This window comes from Lactuca serriola, chromosome 5 (genome assembly GCF_051521515.1).
Source record: "Lactuca serriola cultivar US96UC23 chromosome 5, Lser_US96UC23_V15, whole genome shotgun sequence".
In the NCBI taxonomy this organism is placed as follows: Eukaryota; Viridiplantae; Streptophyta; class Magnoliopsida; order Asterales; family Asteraceae; genus Lactuca; species Lactuca serriola.
Genome location: NC_136412.1, coordinates 224,531,755 through 224,555,293, shown reverse-complemented (window position 1 = coordinate 224,555,293; position 23,539 = coordinate 224,531,755).

Genomic DNA, 23,539 nt, shown 5'->3' with positions numbered 1-23,539 from the left:
AAATCGCTCCCGGTACGTGTGTAGAGCTTCTCGTTTTCCTTGTTTGATAACAAGGATCTCTCTGCGAATGTTCAAAACTCGCACTTCTGGAAAATATTTCTATAAAAATAGCTTTGCAAGTGTGTTCCACATAGTTATGTAGCCAGATGGAAGATCCTTTAGCCACTATTTTGTTAAGACTTGTGCTGAAAAGATGAATGCCCTTAACTTGAAATAGTCTTCTATGATGGCATGTGGCTTCATTCCAGAAAAAATCACATGAAATTCCTTGAGGAATTTATGTGGGTCTTCATTTTCAAAGCCTCTGAAAGTTGGGAGTAGATGTATCAGCCCAAATTTAAGCTCAAAATTTTGGGCTTATAGTAGATAATGCAAAGAGGTTGTTGAGTAATCTGTTGCATGACCCAATGTATGAGTGTTTTCTCTTCGCCTTCTCCGTCACTCAAGGCCTAACTTATTAGAATCGGATTTAGAAGATTCTATGGTTTTAGATATGAAAGATAATGATGGCGAGTAGGTTTTATATGGTCTTTGAGAAGGTGAAGATGGTGGTGCTTTCGGGAAGGACAGAAAAGTAAGTTATGATTCGTTCCATAAGGGACTACCTTGTGGTGTGGTAATTTTTGGCGGTAAGGAAGATGTGGAATTGAGAAGCCCTCTTGTTGCTTTTGAAGTTTTGTTTGCTTCTTCAGCCTCCTTGAGGTCTTCTTAATTTCTGGATCGAAGATTAAATTACTTGTACGTAAAGATTTGGGTATAAAACAGTTAGCAGCACTGTGTCCCCGACAATGACGCCGGTTTGTTGAAACATTGACGTTGATGTATTAAACAAATAATAACTTCACTGCTCGGTTGCACTATTGGGTAGCACAGTGAAGCAGGGTCGAATCCACAGCGACACAACCTTAAAGTCAGTGCCTCTTTGCTTAACGCACACACTAGTTAGAAACATGAAATAATAATGGGGGGGGTTGTTGTGAATTAATAACTAAAAATAGCAGTGAAATAAACTAAAGAAAATTCAGTAATAAAAAACGAACTCAATTCTGCTATGACTTTTCTAATTATGTAGTCATCACAAACCTTCTAATTATGTAGTCATCACAAACCTGGTTATTTAAGATGCATTTTCTCTAAGATGGTACTAAAAACTACTAACAAGTAAACAAGCTCTTAATCAAGTTAGAAAGGTAGCGTTATGATCTATGTAAAATTCTCAGCAATATTCAATACTTCTCACAAGCTTAGAAGCGTAAAAATATAAAATTTCAGTTTATAATATAATCAAATCCCAACACAAAACTGATCTATTACTTGTTACTTGTTATCAGTTTATCAAAACACTTACGGATTTCAAAAATTGATTAACTAGAATGATTTAATCCTAAATTAGGTGATCGGGCTATAAAAAAATCAGAAATTAAACATTCATTAAGTGCAAAACTGAAATAACTAGATAGAATCACACAATAAAAACTAAGTCGAACGATTGATCACATAAAAAGTACTAGTCTTTGCAGAACTAAAATCTGGGGTTTAGCCAGGCATGACTCAAATCTAATCTAGAACAATGAAAGGAGAAATTAAACGACTAATCTTACTAAACTAATTGAATGATATGATCCACAAACTTTAGATCTTCAAGAATTGATGAAAAAGTGCAGTAATCATCTCCAAAAGTCGTCTTTCATCGTATGGGAACGTGTAGGGTTTTAACTGATAAGATAAGAAGTATTTATACACAAACCAAAAGCAGTGGACGAATATTTAAAAAAAAATGATTGTGTTTTTGCTCTGAAATCCAAAAAATTTCCATCTTTTGCGTTTAATGAAGTACAATGTTATTCGGACATAAAACTCAAAAATATGATCGTGCTTTATGAAAAAACATGATCGTGAAAAGGCTTCAAAGTCTCGAAAGTCGATTTTTGGCTTGGAAAAGTTGCAAAGGTGAAGCAAGATCACATGTCCAAAAACACGATCGTGTAAATCATAAAACACATGTTTAAGACACAAATTCTTCAGTTTCATCAAATCTAACCCAGGTTCTAGCTCCTTGGGTATTTTAGCTCCATTAAGCTCTAGATATGCATCCAAGTTGCCTCCATATTACCGCTCCACTCGAAATATCTGAAAATGACATAAAACATGAGTAGTACAAGAATTCTGACAAAATACATGAGTTGAACATTATTTAAACTAATGCATATGGAAAAGCATAAAATATAATGCAAACCACTAATCAAAACTATTATAAAAGATGCATAAAATGGCATCTAACACACCAAGAAAAAAGACAATTCCCAAAAGGTTGATCAACGTGTGTCGGGCCAGCCAGCATCAGTATATATGGTAAAACATATGGAATGAGTATTATAGAGTGTATGATCATAATCAAAAGGATCTTGAGCATAGCATAATATATGCTTTAAAGCTATCATATTGGATTCATGAGGTTCATACATGTAGAAGCATATCTATTGAAATGCATATGAGATATATGGTTGGATGAAAGTTAGGTATTGAAGTGATCCATCAAGGCTACAAATAGAGTGGGCTTAGAGTCGGAGTAAGTTTCTAAGATGACATTACAACTCATTTCAATATTTCCATAACATATTTCTTTTGACATAAAAACAATCCATGCGTATGTTAGGAAATAGAGACATCGAGAAAATAACTAAGGTCCAAGATCCTTCATGTAAATTCAAATGCAAGTTTAGTGTTGATTTTGACACAAAAGTGATCTGTCGATGCTAAGGACACATATAAGTTAGAATAATATAAGGTTACATGTGGGTAATTGATTTCATTAATGAAATAAAATAACAAAAAATATGTTAAAGTTTTGTTTATTTGAAATATATATATATATATATATATATATATATATATATATATATATATATATATATATATATGATGAGTTAAGAAACTCTTTGATCGTTTAGATCTTTAAACAGGTTAATCACAAAAATGTAAACAGAAATATCAAACACAAGAGTGAATCAAAATATGTCGAATGATTCAATAGATTCAAGCCTCAGCAGAGCTCGACAAAGAACTTCCGCTGTAGAGGCTACTAGGGTTACAAACGATAAAAGAAAAATATTTATGAATGATCGACTCCAAATCTTACGTACTAAGATGCATGCAAGCATCTATAAATACTAAACCCTAGAAAATAACTCACGGATGGACAGGCCCAATCCGGATACAAAATTGGACTAAAGAACGAGCCCAAGATGCAACATATAATGGACCCTACAATCTCCCCCTTTGTGTCAATTAGAGCGAGATTCTACTTCGGCTTGCTAGGTCCAGCTGCAGGAACTTTCTTGGTGGTTTCGAACAGACAAGGAATGAGAGCAAGGATGGATTGTCTGAACCGAATATACCACTGGATCATGTCATCAAAATACTTCTTGTCATCTGCAGAGTTCTGCTTGTATCTATTGATGATTCCCAGAACATGTTCCAAGCATGCAGTGGTATACAGATGCTTATCTGCCAAGGCGAACAGGCATTTTTGGCCTTCGTTCTTTGTGAACATGACAGAGTTCCGCTTCGGGTCGATTCTTCCCATCTGCATCATATTTAAGTCACTTGCAAAACCAACAAGAGAGATGGTAGGCTTTTTCTTGAAAATACTTGCGATCTCCTGATCCATCTTGGCAACCTCCATGATGTACCAAACTAACATCCTTTTGAAGTGATCTATAATTGGCCCATATTCAGCTTCGTTGGTGAGGAGGATGTTGTGCAGAATGATCCAATCATGTGGATTCAGGTTGGGAAGATCAGCAAGCAAAATAGCATGTTCTATTTTAGCAGACCCCCGCAGCACTTTGAACCGAACGTTTCTGAAGTTCCCATCCTTAAAAGGTTTGAGGACCCGAACGTTAATTATCTTCTGAGCACTCCATGTCTGATACTGAGGCTGAGCAGACCTCAAATAAAATTCAACGAGCTCCCTATCAACTTTTGGGTGAGGGTGAGGGACATCAGCAACATGAGAGAAAGCATGAAAAATGAAGGCATTTTGGGTCAAGGGCATATCAAACTGAGAGTCGACAGAATTGACCCTGTCCAAGGAAATCACCGATTCAAGCCATAGGATGTTGGGAGTATCAATAGCCTCTTTGATGAGCTTCTCGAGAGTCCACGGAGGAAATATAGTTTTTCTACTCTCAAGAAGATCATGAGCCTCCTTCATTTTTCTTTCGTTCGCCTCGGTCTCTCTAGCAACACGAGCACTCATGTCTGCATCCTTTTCCCGTCCTTGTTTCTTCAAGAGATCAGCGATGGTCTCTTTATCATCATCACCATCACTATCTTCAATAATCTTCTTCCCTTTATCTTTAGCACTCGAACCTGAAGGTTGACCTGTTGGAGGAGGTTCGGTTGCTTTAGTTGATGTAAAGGCAGGAGGCGGTTGAGACACATCTTCTCCCCCTTGTTTTGGATGGGCCAAGAACTCAAGAAGCCCTTCAAGTTTGCTGAGTAGGGCAAGGGCGGGAGCAAGCTTCTCAGCAAGAGTGCGTCTCACAGAATAGTTCAGAATGGGATCATGTGCTTTGATAATGTTGGAGAGGGCGGCGTGGACATCCGAAACACACGTGGAGATGACCGCTCGTTCAGATCGGAGAGACGCAACTTCCTTTTCTGATTGGAAAAGTTGAAGACTCTTGACCTTGAGAGTAGTGGTCTTGCGAGCTAGAGCATCCATCACGGAGTTCTCTGAAGCGAGATCTTCTTGCAGCTTTGTCAAGCGCTCCTCAACATTCGCCTGGAAGGTTTTATTGTCATCGTCGAGGGACTGACGAAGACTGGCAAAGGATTGCAATTCGGATGCGAATGAAGTGGCCAGTTTCTCGACAAGAGATTCAACCTTCGCTGCATTGGTTTCTGCGGCTCCCTGAAAAGACTTCAAAAGATTGTTAGCATCGACAAATAGTTTTTCGACTTTTTCGGTCGCAGCAGCACACGCCTTGGTAGATGCATCGATAGCAGTAGTGGCAGAATTTTTGGAGGCTTCATGTGCCTTGGTGAACGTATCAACTAGCCCCTGAATGGCAGCCTCTGAGATAGTGGACTGAGAGGAAGAGGAGGAAGCGATGAGACTGTCGATTTTCTCATGAAGTTCCTTGAGATGCTTTTTGGTGACTAGAGCATCATCGTCATCATCACTTTGAACCTGATACGGACTATAGTAGACCGATTCAAACGTCATGTCTTCTCCTCCAAGAAAAGTCTCGTCATCAGCTGAGTGATTTGGAGATGAAGGCGAAGGTGAAGGTTAGGCTGTGGGAGTAGGTTTGGGTCTGGAAGTATGTTCAGTAGTGGGTGTGTGTTTGGGTGCTGAAGTATGAGCCCCCGTATCAGATACGTTGGTTCTAACTCCAGTGGTAGTTGTTGGCGTAGCTTCTGTGAAGATAGGAGGTGGTACAGGGATAGAGGTGGGTGGTATATGAGTAGTGTAGGTTATGGGGGGAATGGAAATAGAGATAGAGATTGGGGGAGGAGATACTGGTGTAGTTGAAACAGGTACCTCAGGTGAAGGAAAACGAGGAGGAGTGTCACCTCGAAGCGACTCCTCAGAGTCTGAACTCTCATCCTATGATTCACTGGAGGAAGAGGCAAAAATGAGTTTGCGCCTGGGCTGAGTTTTCCTATTCTTAGGTGGACGTGATTGAGCTGCCTTCAATGGTTTTCGCTTCTTTGGAGAAGGACCTTTCACTCCTTTGACAACTTTCTTGTCTTTCCCCTTTTCTGGTTTCTTTCCCCTGGGAGCAGGCCTGTCAGCGTCGTGGATAGATTGGATCATTTTTGGAGTGAGCTCTCTGGGGCCTGAACGAAGAAACTCCTTGTAAGTCTTGATGATACGACTATCCCTTGGAACACACGCATACATTGACTCAGGGATTGAGCAAACGAACTGAAATTTGGAAGCATCAGTTACAATAATCTTCGTTGTGTGGAAAACTGCGATTGAGGAGAGTGGAGAATCAGCAACGACAGGGACATGATACTTGTCCATTTCCCACTTTGTGACCAGTATCCAGAATCTGGCATAAGAAATCTCAGAATAGCGAGAAGTAGAAGCAAGGCTTTGAATCAACTGCGGCCATAAAACTGAGCCATAGTCGAGATTGACGCCGTGGTACAGCTCATAGAGAATTTTCATAAACAGTCGGCTAGCCCCATCAGAACCTGCACTTCGTTCTGATAATCCTTTGAACAGCACAGTGAAGAAGCCATTCCACTGAGGAGGAAGACATGATTTCTTGAACTTGGTCACAGTGGTTAGAATCTTGATGTAACCCATGTTGTAAAACATGGAGAACAACTGTCCCACAGGAATAGACTCAGGGTTAACCCTTGATTCATCAGTCTCGAACCCTAGAAGCAAACAGAATCGTTGTTTGGAGATGGAGGATTTGGTATCAAGAATGTCAAAGAAGATACGATCGACAGACTTGTCATAGTGGGCAGTTGAGAAGATCTGCGACAAGCACTCCATTGGAACGATTTCGGCCTTGGTTAATGCTTGAACCAGTGAAGAGTGCTTAAGACACTCCACAATTGGGAACATGAAGGCGTCGTAGGCATGAGGGGTGAGATCAATGATCAGGCTTTGCTGAGGTCGAATAGGCAGAATGTGGGAGGTAGCGTGAACAGAAGAAGAATCCGCCATTGAAGAGCGTTTTGGAGAAGAAGATGAACAGTGGGAGATATAATCATTTCTTGCTCTCTGAATATTTGGTGCAGTAAAGAAGTAAAAGACTTTAGGATTTACCCTTTATACCGTGGGTAGAGGAGAGAGAAGAATCGCCCCCCCCCCCCCCCAAATATTCTTGAAAATCGAAGTGTTTCCTGAGGTGATTGACGCGTGACAGTTTAGCAACCCCTATGATTACGCATGAGAGAGAAAAACTCTTCCGTTTTGCACGCGTTCCCATCAAATGCCCTTTTGAATTCCTGAACCGATAAGCTCCCAGCTGAGTCAGCAGATAATCCTTAAACTTAGCTGTCTTCACTAAATAAAAGTGAACACGTGTAGCATGAACAACCACATCCCGTTTAGAATATAGCATTAAATACTAGAGCCAAAAAAAATAGCTTGTAATGAAGGAAACCAGATTTTTGGAAAATCAAAAAGATTTTCGTGCATAGAGTGTCAAAGATAAAGAAATAAATCTATATATATGTGGGAATTTGTGATGTCAATAAAGACATGAAACTGTGGATCCCGGGCACGAATCTTTTCCTTCAAAGTCAAGAGAGACCTTAAAGTGTTTGTGTGGTTTCCCGTTGAATTACGATCAATCACTAGTTAAGAAGTATTGAAAGGCATCTTTTAATAAGGCTTATTTGGGAGGCTTTCGCTTCAGTTCAGAATTCCTGATCTTGACATAAGACAGAAATCGACTGAAGAACTTGTGAGACCAATGTGGTCTATTAAACAAGTAGGTTTGGATAATATTTAAGTGACATGTTGGAAATACTTGGTATGAAATCTCAAGAAAAATTAAAATTGGATTCTAAGGGAAGAAATGTTATGGTATGTAACAATTTCATAAGAATCACACAAAAAGAAAAATTAGAGATTTCATGATACAACCACTTGGGTGGATTCGTTAATTCGTGAGTGAAAACTAGAGCAAATTTAATTGTTCACCGTCAATGCATAATAGGAATTGAATTGTGGGTTTCACTTAGCACGTAGTAACACGAAGCTAAGATCACAAACACAGAGATTGTGTAACCATAAACCTCAGTGGTTATTTCTGAGAGTCTCAAGGGTTACTTGTATGAAGCGAATATGATGGAGAAACATATTTGAGGAGGTGTAAGGAAACCAAAGTACCTCTGCTACAAAAAATAGTGACCAAGCAGAAAACTCTTATCTCATATGAGAAAAGAGTAAGGCAGCTCATGATTAGAATAAATGTGTCAGCCTAATTGGGAAGACAAGGTTTGTATATACCAAGTCAGTAAGGCTTTATTCAGAATCAGTTGAGGTTTTGGACAACATGCAGCAGCATGCTTCTAGGGACACTTAGCTATTAAAAAGTGTGAGAATGATACCTGCCCCATCGATAATCCATAAACGGTGAATACAAACTGAAGTAGAGACAAAAAGAAAAAGAAAATATTTTAGGAGTTTTTGATAATTTGGTAAAGAGGAAAACAAAACAATCCAAACAAAAAAAAAATTGGAACCGAACCCGAAATAGACCGACCAATCGGTTCATTTCAATTCCTAAAAAAAATTTGGAACTAAAAAATTTTTTGGAAAACAATTGTACAAAGGTTTACAGCCAAAGATACCACCTTTTGAGATAAGCGAAAACAAGTGCAATGGGACCGAACCCGAAATACACCGAGCGTTCGGTTCATTTCGGTTCCCATGTGAACCGAACCCGAAATAGACCGAACGTTCGGTTCATTTCGCTTTCATCTTTTAGTTTTGAGAAGGTGTTTTTGGTATTGACTCTGATTCCATCATCCCTAGTCCTTGTAGAATTTTATTAAAACTTGCTTCAGGAAGGGCTTTGGTGAAGATGTCAGCCAGTTGATCAGTGGTTCGAACAAAGTGAATCTCTACGTTTCCGTCTTCCACATGATCCTTAATAAAGTGATACCACAATGCAATATGAATGGTCTTGGAGTGTTGCACCGAGTTATGACAAATCCTTATTGCAATTTCTGAGTCGCAATATAGAGGGATCTTTTTCATATTGAGCCTATAGTCCCGAAGTTGGCTTTGGATCCAAATCACTTGAGATGTGCAGGAGGCGGCTGCAATGTACTCTGCTTCAGCTGTAGACAGAGAAACACATGTTTGTTTCTTAGATTGCCAGTTCACCAACTTCCTATCGAGGAACTGACAGCCTCCTGTAGTGCTTTTCCTGTCTAAACCACATCCTCCAAGGTCTGCATCTGAGTAGGCTTGAACAAAGAAACCTGAGTTTGAGGGATACCAGAGACCGAGAGAGGTGGTTCACTTCAAATACCGGAGTATATTCTTCACTGCCAGCATGTGTGGTTCACGAGGATTTGCTTGAAACCTGGCACAATAGCACATAGAAAACATTATATCATGCCTGCTAGCTGTGAGGTACATCAGGGAACCAATCATTTGGCGATATAGCGTTATGTCAACTGCCGGTTTTTCCAAAGATGGTATGAGCTTGGTACCGAACGCCATAGGGACTTTGACCTTTGAATCTCCCATCATGCCGAATTTAGCAAGAAGAGTCTTGGTATATGCTTCCTAGTTTAGAAAGATGCCTTCGGGTCCCTGTCTAATATTTAAACCAAGAAAAAAGTTAATCGGACCCATTGAGCTCATTTCAAATTTTGTCTCCATCAACTTTCTGAATTCAGCTGTTAGGCTAGGATTCGTTGAGCCAAAGATGATATCATCGACATAGATCTAAACTATCATAAGGTGGTTACCTTCCTTTTTGCGAAAGAATGTTGGGTCAACCGAACCTTGTTTGAATTTTGACATCTTTAAAAACTTAGTTAGTGTTTCATACCAGGACCTAAGAGCTTGTTTCAGACCGTAAACTGACTTATCTAAGATGTAGCAGTGATTTGGATATTTTTCATTCACAAAACCAGGAGGTTGCTCCAGGTACACAGTTTCTTCAAGTTCCCCATTCAGAAAAGCGCACTTCACATCCATTTGGTAGACCTTGAAATTCTTGTGTGCAGCATAGGCAAGAAATATTCGAACAAATTCCAGCCTTGCTACCGGAGCAAATATCTCTTCGTAATCAATTCCTTCTTCCTGGCAGTAACCTTTTACCACTAGCCGAGCTTTATGTCGGATTACATTCCCCTCTTTGTCCATTTTGTTCCTGAACACCCATTTGAGACCGACAACCGAGGCATCTTTTGGTGTAGGAATGAGTCTCCAGACTTTATTTCTTTCAAACTCATTGAGTTCATCTTGCATTGACTGGACCCAATCAGAATGATCAAGGGCAATATTGACGGTCTTCGGCTCAATTTTGGACACGAAAGAATTAAACATGCAGAACTCTACTTTAGAGAATAAAGCAGTTTGTTTCGCCTTCAGTTGTGAACGAGTTAGAACTTTTTCTGATGCGTCCCCCACTATTTGAGATACAGGATGATCTCTGGTCCATTTGGTGAGAGGAAGATAATTTGGGTCATAGGACGGATCTAATTCAGCATTCACCATTTCTTCTAATTCTGATTGAGTATCATCGTCAAAGAGCATATCAGAATTCTCCCCCTCGACAGATGATGAATCATTTGGATTTGACCCAGAAATTCTTTCTTCAACCGGACTTTTGGCTGTTACTGGACTTTCGGGTGCTACAGGACTTTCGGGTGTTACTTGACTTTCGGGCGCTACAGGACTTTCAGGTCCATCAAAGATTGGATTCTCCCCCTGAATATGTGAGCCCTGTTGTTTTTAAGAGAATTGATTCTCCCCCTCAACCGAAGTACTGCTCTGGGGAGGTTCGTTTCGAACAGGTTCTCCTTTTCCCATTTGTTTGGCTGCATCTTCGATAATCTGCTTAAGGTGATCGATTTTGTTGTCTGTTGCCTTGGCTTCCAAAAGAGTAGCTTTCTTAGGTTCATCAAATAAGTCTATGAACTGGTCAAATAAATTGGCGATTGAGGCTGTGACTTGACCTGTTTGAGAGAAAATCTCTCCAATTGCTTCTTCGGTAGACTTTAGCTTTTGACGTAATTGCCATCGAACGTCACATAATAGGTTTCTTCAATTCTTTTAGAATGCTTATTCAAAACCCTGTATGCCTTTGAAGTAAGAGAATATCCCAGAAAGATTCCTTCGTCAGCTTTGACATCAAACTTGTTGCGATGTTCTTTGCAGTTGAAGATGAAGCACCTGGAACCGAACACGTGAAAGAAATTGACATTCGGCTTCCTGTTGTTAATAATCTAATAAGGAGTGAGAGAGAAACGCTTGTTGAGATAAGACCTATTCTGAGTAAAACATGTTGCAGCAATAGCGTCAGCCCAGAAATATAAGGGAAGGGAAGCAAAACTTAGCATGGTTCAGGCCGCCTCGCACAGGGATCGGTTTCGCCTTTCGACAATTCCGTTCTGTTGAGGTGTATAGGGGGCTGAGAAATTGTGACTAGTGCCTTTTTCCATCAAGAAATCTTCAAATTCTTTGTTCTTGAATTCCAGTCCATTGTCGCTCCTGATGTTTCGAACGACTTTCCTCAGTTGCACTTCGACTTGCTTGATAAAGATCTTTAGCTTGGGAGTCGCCTCAGATTTGTGCTTTAGAAAGAATACCCAAGTAAAACGTGAGAAGTCATCAACAATGACAAGGATATACTTGTTACCGCCAATGCTCTCGATTGATGATAAACCACTTAAGTCGATGTGAAGCAACTCAAGTGGTTCAACAACTTTGGTGTTTACGATGGTTGGGTGACTTTGACGACTTTGTTTTCCCATTTCACATGCAGCACATAAGTGTTCTCGATCAAACTTAAGCAATGGAATACCCCGAACATGACCACCGGTGACAAGCTTATTGATGTCTATGAAGTTGAGATGTGAAAGCCTTCGGTGTCACAACCAACTTTCGTCTGAATGAGCTTTGGACAAAAGACATATGGCTGGATTCCCTTTGATTGGTCTGAGATTCAGAGGGAACATTTCACCTTTTCGATCAGACTTGAGAATGACTTTGTTGGTTTTCTTCTCTATAATTTCTGAACCTTCGTCGTCAAACGAGACTTTGAGACCGGTACCTCCCACCAGTTGAGATACACTGATGAGATTATGCTGCAACCCTTCTACATACGCCACCTTCCTTATTGTAAAGTCTCCATTGGTTATCATTCCATAACCCTTTATCGTCCCATAAGAGTTGTTACCGAACTTGACATTGCCACCATTTTGAAGTGATCGAAACTCCCTTAGTTCTTCCTTCCTTCCTGTCATGTGACGTGAACAGCCACTATCTATGTACCATTCGTCGTCAAACTGCTCGTCACTAATAACCTGCAAAAATTAGGCAGATTTAGGAACCCAAAGTTTCATGGGTCCACGTGAGCCTTTTACAGAAACAGGAATAGTAAGAGAAACATCAACGAGATATGTCCGTTTTATTAAGGTTGTTTCATCTTTCCTTTTAATAGTAAACACTTTGATTTTATTAGAATTAGATGCAGGTGTTTTGGATTCGGGTTCTAGTGTTTGGACTTTATCCTGCTTTCGGTCTTCATTAGCTGAGGAAATCTTCCTTTTTCCTTTCAAATCCGTTGACGATCTTGAATTTGGTGTAGGACCAAAATTGGGTTTAGAAGAAGATTGAGAACGAGAAGAATTAGAGGAAAAGAAATTAGAATGAGAATCTTTCCTGACTTGAGGTTCGAAATGACTCTTTTGGTTGTGGTCATTTGAGGAACCGAACCTGGACCTTCGGTTGCTGTTTGATGATGAACCGAAGCTGGATTTTCGGGTGTTATTGGTTGGTGGCCCAAACCTGGGTCTTTTATTGTAAAAGCTTGACAGGCTGAAATCTGGTCTTTGCCTGTTGTTGTTTGGCGGACCGAAACTAGTTTTTCGGTTGTTGTTGCTTTCGGGACCGAACATATCCTTTCGGTTTTGTTCTTCCTGTGGCCCGAAAGTCTTCCTATGGTTCTTTTGAATCGGTGATTCGAAGTTCCTTTTACTCTTGTTTTCTTCTCCTTTTGACTTAGAATTTTTGTCAAAGTGATTGTAGTGAGGATTTTGAGAGCGCCAAAACTGCTTTCGCTCTGAGAGATTTTTCATGTATCTCAAGTTTCTCTACTGCTTTTGATTTTTCACCTGTTTCGGTTGTCTGTGGATATTTGCCTTTTGTTTCAGCTTCTTAGCAATAGGTTCACTCTTCATGGAAGAGGTTTCGCTTGTTGAGGTGACTTCTTCCACTGGAATCTCTTTTGTGCCACTGGAACTTGGTACGTCAAAGTTGGTAGGCTTATTCAGAGGTTCGGGTACATATCTACATTTGGCCTTCCATGATGTTCGCTCTGACAAACCGACTGTTTCATCTGCGTTGTGTATCGGTGCAGACCAAAAAAACTCATCACAACCATCTGCATTATCTTCATTTACTATAGCAGTGAGTTCGGCCGTCTGATGTTCAGTTATTCCTGTGACCTTATACACCTGATTGGGAGTTGTTCTAACCTTCTGAAACACAACGGACTTTTCTTTAAGGATTGGGGACTTAGTTTTGGACAAACGAGCGAACTCCACAGAATTTTCAGAAATCAGGTTTTTGTGGTTTTCAGGTTCGCTCCTAATGAACTCGGAACAGTCAACTTCATCCTCTACAGAAATTTCACTCATGTCATCATCCTCATTAAGTTCAGATGCATTTTCAACATCAATTTTATTTTCTAAACTCAATTTGGTACTCAATGAGTCAAATTTTTGTATGGTTTCGGCCCTGAGTTTCAACTTATCATTTTCATCCAAAAGATTTTTAAGCATGTCCTTATGGTCTTTGGACTTTATAAAAGATTCAATTTTGTCCAGACCATACATATAAGTAGGATTGACATCATCAGAATATACAACACTTTCACAGTTGTATGCTTCGGCATCAATTTCATCCTTCTTAAACTCAAGGAAGGGTAAAATCATGCGATGTATCTTCTGCCCTATTTCACAATTTAAATGCAGCTGAGTAATGTTAGCATAAAGCCTTTTGGCAATCAAACAAAAAACATTCCTTTGTTTTAATAATTTGAGATTGTCTCTTTGCAAATAAATGTTTTCATCCCTAGACTTATTCAGCTCCAACTCTTTCTACTCTATCCACACCCTTCGCTCCTCACTCTTGGATGACACCCTGCTTATTTGGTCAGTTAGATTAGAATTCATGACCCTTATCTGAGTTAAACAATTGTCTAGATTTGAAATTCTTGAATTCAAGTTATTTGATTCCTTTTCATATAATTTTTGTGGAATTTTAAATAAAATGAAAATAGATTGTACCTTCTTGATCAGTTCATCAAGCTCACTGATCTGCACACTAAGGGGCTTCGCTGTAAAGCATACGTCCTCTCGCTCCTTAGCCTCTTCGTTTCCACCATCAGTGTTGTATCCCCTCATCTGAGATACATCTGTCACCATCAGACATCTTCCACTCACATCACTATTCTTCGCCACATATGCCTTTCCATGAGAAGGTTTTCTCACTTCATCATCCTCTGAGTCGGTTGACCACACCTGTACGCCACCGAACTCATCATCATCTACCAAACCCTGCACAATAAGAGCATTCATAGAGGGATTAGTAGCAGCTTTCTTCCTCTTTATCTCTTCCAGTCTTTTCGTAAGACTTGCTTCTTCATCTTTCTCCTCATCTTTCTCTGCCATCTTCTTCAACACGCAGTCTTTTGCGTAATGATTTTTCCCACCACAGTAAAAGCAACTGACACCAGAGTCAGCTTCACTTTTCGCTTCTTTCTTTGATTCTTCAACTTTCGGCTCCTCTTTCACTTTCTCAGAACTGTAGCTTCCCTACCAATTTCGGTTCTTGTTGGTAGGAAACTTCTTCTTAATGAACCTTCTGGGATTTGATACCATCATAGCATAGTCTTCAGCTGTTAAATCGAAATCTCCCAGATTCAAATCTTCATCTTCTTCTGCATTCTTACCTTTGGACAAAAGCGCCAAAGACCCCAATTTTGAAACCACGCTTTTCTCTTGCAACACAATCTTTTCTTGGGATTTCAGAATCCCCACCAGTTTTGCCAAGGAATATGATTTAAACTGCTCATGCGCTTTAACCGTCGACACAACAGCCCTCCATTCGGGTCTCAAACCATTTAAGAATGTGACCTTTTGTTCGATAAGCTTTCTTTCAATGTCATGCTTGATCATCTTGCTGAGAAGATGATGGAATCGATCAAATGTTTGTGTAACAACCTCATCTGGCATCTGCTTGAATTCTCCAAATTCAGAGAGAAGTAGGGTCTGAATCGAATGCTCCAGATCTTCATCTGTGGAGTACAACTCTCGCAGCCGATCCCATATTTCTTTTGTTGTACTGTATGAACTAACTAATCGAAATGTGTTGAACTGAAGAGCGAATCGAATTAGTCTCAATGCCTTAATGTTGCATTGGAACTTCTCCTTTTCATCCTGAGTGACGTCTTTCACATCTTTCAACAAATCATAGTACTCCTTTTGAGTTTTAATAATTCTAGATGTGCCTGAATGAGCAAAAGGGCCAGATATTATAGCTTTCCATATCAGATACCCATTATCTTCAGATCCAATAACGTAGTCTTCAAAGTGGTGCGTCCATACTTCATAGTCTTGAGTATAGAGAATTGGAATCTTGGTTGTTGATCCGATGCTGTTAGAGATGTTGATGGGATTGGATTGAGAATCGTCCATGCTTGATCGTGTAACTTGTTATAAGATCAGACTTTGTAATACGTAATATTAGGGCAAGATGAATAATTAATGAGATACGTCAATAATGAGTGACGGCTCAGTAAATATCAATGAATGCGGAATAAACCCTAATCACTTCTTTCACAGAAGAGATGTGTATGAATTACACAGTCTCCTGCTCTGATACCAATTAATGAGTTAAGAAACTCTTTGATCGTTTAGATCTTTAAACAGGTTAATCACAAAAATGTAAACAGAAATATCAAACACAAGAGTGGATCAAAATATGTCGAATGATTCAATAGATTCAAGCCTCAGTAGAGCTCGACAAAGAACTTCCGCTGTAGAGGCTACTAGGGTTACAAACGATAAAAAGAAAAATATCTATGAATGATCGACTCCAAATCTTACGTACTAAGATGCATGCAAGCATCTATAAATACTAAACCCTAGAAAATAATTCACGGATGGACAGGCTCAATCCGGATACAAAATTGGACTAAAGAACGAGCCCAAGACGCAACATATAATGGACCCTACAATATATATATATATATATATATATATATATATATATATATATATATATATATGGTTTTTTACGGAATAAATTTAGTTTATATGTTGGTAACCATCTTCATTGAAATAACAATGAATATATTAGAACCGAGTTTATTTTGAAAATATAAATAAAAATAAAATATAAAATCTCTTATAAAATAATCTTTTTATTTTATATTTACTTTTTCATGTATCACAAAATTTATACCTTGAAGTTGAAAGAGAGCGTGGGTAAGCGGGTCCCAACTCCCATATTATTAAATTCTTTTTCTTATTGTACAGTTGGCTAAAAGTTCACGCAATTTTTGGTTTTATTAGGCTGGACATGGAGCAAGTACAACTCAATAAAACTCCATTTTGCTAAATAAAAATTTCAGACGACAAATATTTGATTTATTTACGGTATGGATCATGTCAACTTTTTTATAAGAGCTAGTTTTGTTCTATTAAATTTCCTATGGTAGGAAGGAAGGAAACTTAATAAGTTTTATCGGTCAGATTAGTAGATATCACGGTTCCAAAAAGAAAAATCAAATAAAACCATAACCTTTGTTACGTTATATTTATATATATTTCAGGGTAATTTATATTTTAAAAGGTTATATGCTCACAATAGCATGATAATGCTTTTCATTTAATATAATAATATATCTTACTTTTCGTTAATTTCAATACCAAATTTATGTTCATTATTGTTAATTCAAAACCATTACAATGGTAATTTCATTATAAACTAGTGCTTTAACAAGTTCACTAGAATCTATCAACTCCCTGTGAGTTCTATCAAAAACCTTAAAATTTATTCATATAGAAAAATGTTCTACATGTAATATTTTTTCTTACCCCGGCCAAAAATTAGCTTAAGGGAATTTTACAAAAATATAGTCAATCAAAAGAACCATTCTCATGTTCAAGAGGTGGCGATTGAAATTTTTTTTTATCTATCTTTAACATTGTTAATATGGCATGTTCTAAAAGCAAAACTTTCATTTAAAGTCATAGTCTGTATTGTCCTTAAGTTCGTAGGATCCACCAAGATTGGTAGCATATGATATGCTTTGCACTAAACCGATTGAAAGCGTAGATGGCACATCAAGCCATAGAATGATAGTGACTGCTTTCCTGAGTAGATAATAGTTGGATGAACTAGCTTGAGGACCAAAATAGTACTTTTACGATCGAAAGTTGCTAGTAGACATTCTTGCTTATCAAATATAGTATTGCAAAATAAATTAATAATTATAACATTCAGTAATAATTCATTTTAAAATAGTGATTTGAAACCCACCTCCAAGCCATGATATATGTAAACCAACACCACTTGCTAATTAACATAGTAGTCACTCACCCCTAACAATAGATCGTGTGATGTGTCCCTAATTAGTTTCGTTGTGGCCATAACAATTACAATAAATAAGTAAAAAGAAAACAATACTGAAACCGAAAATCCATCTCCTGGGATAAAGGATCAGCCAGGCAGGACAGTTGGCACACAAGATCATTTCAGCATATAGCTTTTCTGAAATCCAACAACCAACCATTTTAGACATGTCACAATTGGCAAATTTAGGGTTGAGATTGTGATTCATGTACAAATAATTCCTCTATGTAACCTTGTTGCATTAAACTATTGAAATTCAACAATGACAATGATATACATACATACATGCATACAATAAGAATCAAGCAGTAATAACCTCATGTAAGCCCAAATTTGATCCAATAGCTAAACAAAAATGAATGTTGGGCTTGTGCTTAGAACACTCAGCCCAAATTAACCCTAGGCCGAAAACCTTTCTTTGGGCCTAGTTGAGACCGAAAACTCTTAAATTGGCCCAATAAAAACCGAAAACCTCATTGGGCCATAGTGAACCCGAAAGCCCACACCACAAGGACCGAAAACCCTAAGGAAGGGTGTTTTTGGCCACCCTAAAACCGAAAACCCCTCCCCTAAATTAGGAAAATCGGTTTTGGCACAAGTCAAACAAAAAAAAATTACACAAATGTGTGTCAACTCATTGCTTTACACTTCATTACACAACAAACAACCACAACATGCATGCAATTACCTTCCATGTCCCCATGCATGGCACTTACGAAACCATCAAGTATTAACCAAGAAACTTTTCCCTCCCCATTTAAGGGGTGTTCAGCCTTAAACACCCAAACACACACACACACTAAAAACATTTTCACTCGTTTTACTCTCCAAATTCTCTCATCAATCCTCCCCCAAAATCGTGAGCCGTCTTCAAGAAGTGATAAATTCTTCAAGTGGTTCATAACAACTTGGTAAGTATTTCAAACTACCCTAGTGTTTATAAACATTTTTATGTTAAAAACCATCACATTTACACGCATTTTCGTGTGAAGCCTCTTAGAACACTAGGATTTCGAGAAGCACTTCAAGTGTGTACAAGTCTAGGCTCGACATCTCCCTCATTTCCTTCCTACGACTCACGAAATCATCAAGGTGAGCTTCATACCCCCATGTCTTCGTGTTTTTCTGGCTTTTCGGGGGGGGGGGGGGGGGGGGGGGGAGAATACAAGTCAAGTTTCGTTTATCCATTGGATATTTACATGCATCAACTTGCTTATGGAATGATATGTACATTTTATGTCAAAAACTTCATGCTTACATACATAAAAGTCATGTTTTATAAACTTGTTATAAGTTAAAATGCGTTTGTCCATTGGACAATTTCATGCACTATGATTATATGATGAGCATGGAACATATTCTTGTATGAAAAAGTTAATATCATGTGTTAACAACATAAAAATCTTGACACATGTGTTTGTTATCTTTTTGTTACATAAAAATCATGATTTACTAGAGTCGAACCAAAATAAAAGTATTTCATGTTACAAGTTTACAAACCGGTAAAAAGGTGTTAAACAAAACTACAAGGTTGGATATTTTTCTTTTATAAATAATTTTATTAGTAAAATAGTCGTAGATTTGTCATCACTATTTTTGGATGGTTTAAAAACCCAAGAAAAACAATGTTATGTTTACTACTAGACATAACTATTATTAACTATTTATATAAGGATTTATAACTAGTTTTTGCAAAAGAGATTACAAGACAAACTGTTGACATAAAAAATTGCATGTCACAAGACACATGTCATAAAACGTGTATTATGAAACTGTTAAAAACGCGTGTCATAAACTGCATGTCATGAAACCTGTAAAGTGCGTGTCATAAAACGCTTGTCATGACTTTACACTTGTGAAGTCATTTCATTATATAATAAAAGGGAGTCGAAGTTCACGTAAATCTGTTAATGCTCTAGTGAGACATTATCTTCACCGTACCTACCTATCATACTCTCTACGTCATGTAATTATAACCAGGGTCTCCTGGAGGGAGAGCGAGGTAGTTATGTATAGATCTATACGCAAATTGACATCCCCACACCTGAGTTGTTCGCTACAGCTAGACGGGCCAGTCTAGGGTGACAAGTATCTTACCTATTTCTGACACCTGAAGAACGTTGCAACAGGCATACAGTCATATCAAGCATGGTTATAATGACTCACATAGGGATTAACAATACTATCTTGGTTTACGGGAAACTCACACTCAACTGGTTTATAAATTATAAAACTACATGCTATTTTTCAGTATACTATTATCACTACTCCGGTCTTAGTGTTTAATACTACAGATTTTCACACATTATAAAATATTAGATTTTTTAGGAACATACAAAGAAACATGCATACATACATTTTCTGTCTTTGGTATAAGACATACAATTCACTCTTATGGAAAATATCGAATTTTCTGGAAACATACAATACTTTAAAAAAAACAGATACAAACCGATTTTCATACAAAAATGCTTATGAACTCACCAACATTCATTGTTGACGATTTTCAAAATGACTTGTATTCTTAGGGAACCAGTGAGCAGGTAATTAAGCCATCGGGAACTGGATTTTGTTGTACTTTGAAATTGTTACTTCTCAGTTAATGTCGTGTAAACTTTGAACAAATACACTATGTAACAATGTAAGTTTGTATCTCTTAATGTATGCATGTGGGTTGCTATGTCCATTTATATTCAATTGTTATGATACTATAAAATGATGTCATCCGCCCCCGGACGTTTCTGCCGTCTTGGTTCGTAGGTGTGACAAGACACCTCTCCCGTAAGTAGATCGATTAGTATATGACATGGAATCATTGATAGATCTTAATTTTAAGTTCCTATTAACTACTTATAACTATTATCATAGATTACACGAAATCAGAGTAAGTGTAGCCAACTTACAGGGTACTCTTGATGAAAACCAGGATCTAAACGGACAAAACACTGACTCGGGAACTCCTACTCGAAGATTTCAACTAGCTTAGCACTCAGGGGTGTCACAGGGCTTCGCCGCAGGTCGGAAACTCAAGGAAAAAAGGGCTACAACACGGAGAGTTGAGAGGGAGAGAGAGGGAGAGAGAGAGAGAGAGACTCTAGGGGTTGGATGTTAAGAGCTTATATAACAGGGACTATTTATAGGCGATTTTTCTAGGTATAGCACGTGCTTCTAGGGTGCGTGTCGTGCGGTTTTGCAATGTTGCTCCCCCGGTTCGTACCACGTGTCGCGATATCAGTGGTCCACATACGCCTCTTCTAGAAGGTGCCATATGTGACCTTCTTATGGTGTCACGTGTCACAACCTTGTGGATCTACATCAGAAAGTCTCGGAAGACATGGGATGCCCATATATGGCCACGTGGCACTCTCTTGTGGTGCCACATCATCATGTGCGTCGCGCACTTCGCTCGCGCAATTTTTCATATTTTCAAAATGGCATAAGTTCTTCATATGAGCTCCGTTTTTAACGTTCTTTATATCCACAGAAAGCTCTTGACGAGATCTACAAATTTTCTTTAGACCTCAACATCTAATTCTCATTCTATCCAAAATTTATATTTTTGATAGTCTTAGCATGTTAGGAATCGCTGCAGAAAGTATAACTCCAACATACTGACTCCATTCTCGACTGTTTTTATATTGACGGGTTCATATTTACGATATCTTCAATTCTCGTTTAAATTGTTTCGGCTAACAATCAATTGATTTGAATTTCGATTTCTAGGCCCGCACTATTGCGCTAAAACTTCGAAAAACTGTAACTTCTTCTCACGAAGTTAGATTTCAACGTTATTTATATGAATGCTCCTAGTTTAACGACAACTGTGACTCTCGTTTAGATCTCTTAGGCTAAACAGTGATTTATCAAAAATTCATTTTTACAAAACGCATAGTCACGTCAGTTAAATCGTGAAACTTCAAAGAAGCATAACTTCTTCATACAAACTCGAATTTGGGCGTTCTATATATCTACGAAAAGCATATATATATATATATATATATATATATATATATATATATATATATATATATATATATGTTCCCTACATGTTTATGATGATTTCTTGAGCTATGAAGTAATATATTTCTACTTCAAATTTTATAAAAATTTGTTTATATTAAATCCTACGAAACGGTAAAAATGAGGTGTTACATTGGTTTCATAGATCTAGTTATTTGTCATATTTGCCACTTTTTTGTCATTTTAGTACATAAAGTTTAGATCTGGAAAGTTTGTGACCTTGTTATGGATAAAGTTGGAAACTTTATCCATCTAAACATCATAATGATTTAGATCTGAAGGTTGGAGACCTGAACTTAATGGATTAAGATGAGAAAGATGCATTTTGGTCCCTTTCAGACATAAAGACTAGATCTTGATTGTTCGGACCATCCTAATGGATAAAGTTGGGAACTTTATCCATTATGGAGCTAGTAGTAATCAGATTTGAGCTTTGAGTGAAATGTCTAAAATGTATTAAGTGCTTAAAATAAAGTTTGGTAAGGGACGCCATACGCGGGGTGTAATCTCTTGTTTTCTAGATAAGACTCTACACCCTACGTAGAGTAAGACGTACGATGTGCATAAGTCTATTGGGTTTTTATTCAAAAATTGTTTCAAAAACATAAACAATGCAACGAAAGACTTAAGATTTGAACAAAAAAATAAAACTAGTTTTATTCCCACCAAAGAATCATTTTGAAAAACTTAGAAATATTAAAACAATCATAGAAGAGAAGGCATAACAAATTTTGAAGACTTTGATCCTCATGGGAGGTTGGAAGTTGATGAAGATGACATTAAGCTCTAAATTAAGAGCTCTCTAGAAGTATCCACCAAGCAAGAGTAGAACCATCAAAACATGCTAGTTTTATGCACATATGTTATAATTGTTATGCTTGCTTGTGTTGTTTTATGTTTATGTTATTATTATTATTATGTTATGGTTGATAAATTAGTTTTTCAAATGAAAAATAATATTTAAACGTAAATAAACATCACAAAGGAGTTTTGTTATAATGAAATTTACCTTTAACATAAGATGGTAAAAATAGTTTTAAAAATAAAACAAGTTTTATCGTTAAAACTAGTAACCGATAAAATTTCGGGATTAAAATTGTATAAGTTTAAAATAGAGATTTGCAAACTTAACAAAATCCAAACCTTAATTTATAAAATAAAGTTTTATTAAAAGGTTTTCAAATGTTCTAAAGCGCTCAAACATCGAGTTAATACTAGCCATTAAAATTTGATCACATCAATTTTATAAAACCAGGTTTTATAAAATAACATTGTTAAAATGTGATTTTTTTTTAAAAATAATATCTTTAAAGTTTACCATGGTTTATTGAATGGATGCAATAACCATGATATAATATATATTTTTAACTAGAATTATAAAAACATCAAAGACCCCTTACAAACCTCAAATTTATGCAACCTTTTTTAAGAACACTCACGCATCTTTTGTATACAATAGTGGGATAAAGGTCACCTAACAACTTAGTGTTATCTTTTGATGGACAGGGTGTTTTCGCGATTTCTATAACCAAGTTATAGGCGGATTACACAAGTTTTTCAAATTAGATGATTTGATCGGAAATCTTTTGTGATAAAGGATACCTAATCAAGAGAGTTCCAAGGCATAGATGGGATCAAACATGTCTAATCAAAATTGTTATTAGCGATCCTATAAATATAGGAATTATATAGTAAGATATAATTGATAATCGATATCTACCGGGTTGAATTCAAATGGATGGGATAAAGGATACCTAACCATTTATTTGTTTTGCAACTTGGATCCTAGACTTTGATAATTAATGTATTTGGAAACTAAAAGGGTATTAATTATTAAAGATTAAATATTGAAAATACTAAATGAATTTTGTTAGAATTTTTTAGATATATAATCCACTCTCATTACCATGAATTGTCATTTTCTTTAATGAAACAATAACATTCAATAGATACAACTTCAATGAATGAGTTCATGTCTTGAGAGACAATCTCGAGAGATATGTGAAATTGTATACACTTAACGTTCCTAGTCCTAAACAACTTCCTTTGAGTAATAGACATGAACATGATACCTAGTAAAGGCATCACTGTGATGCTCAAGATGGTTCTAACATCACACTAGGAATAGTTATTCCTAACTTCCAAGAAGTC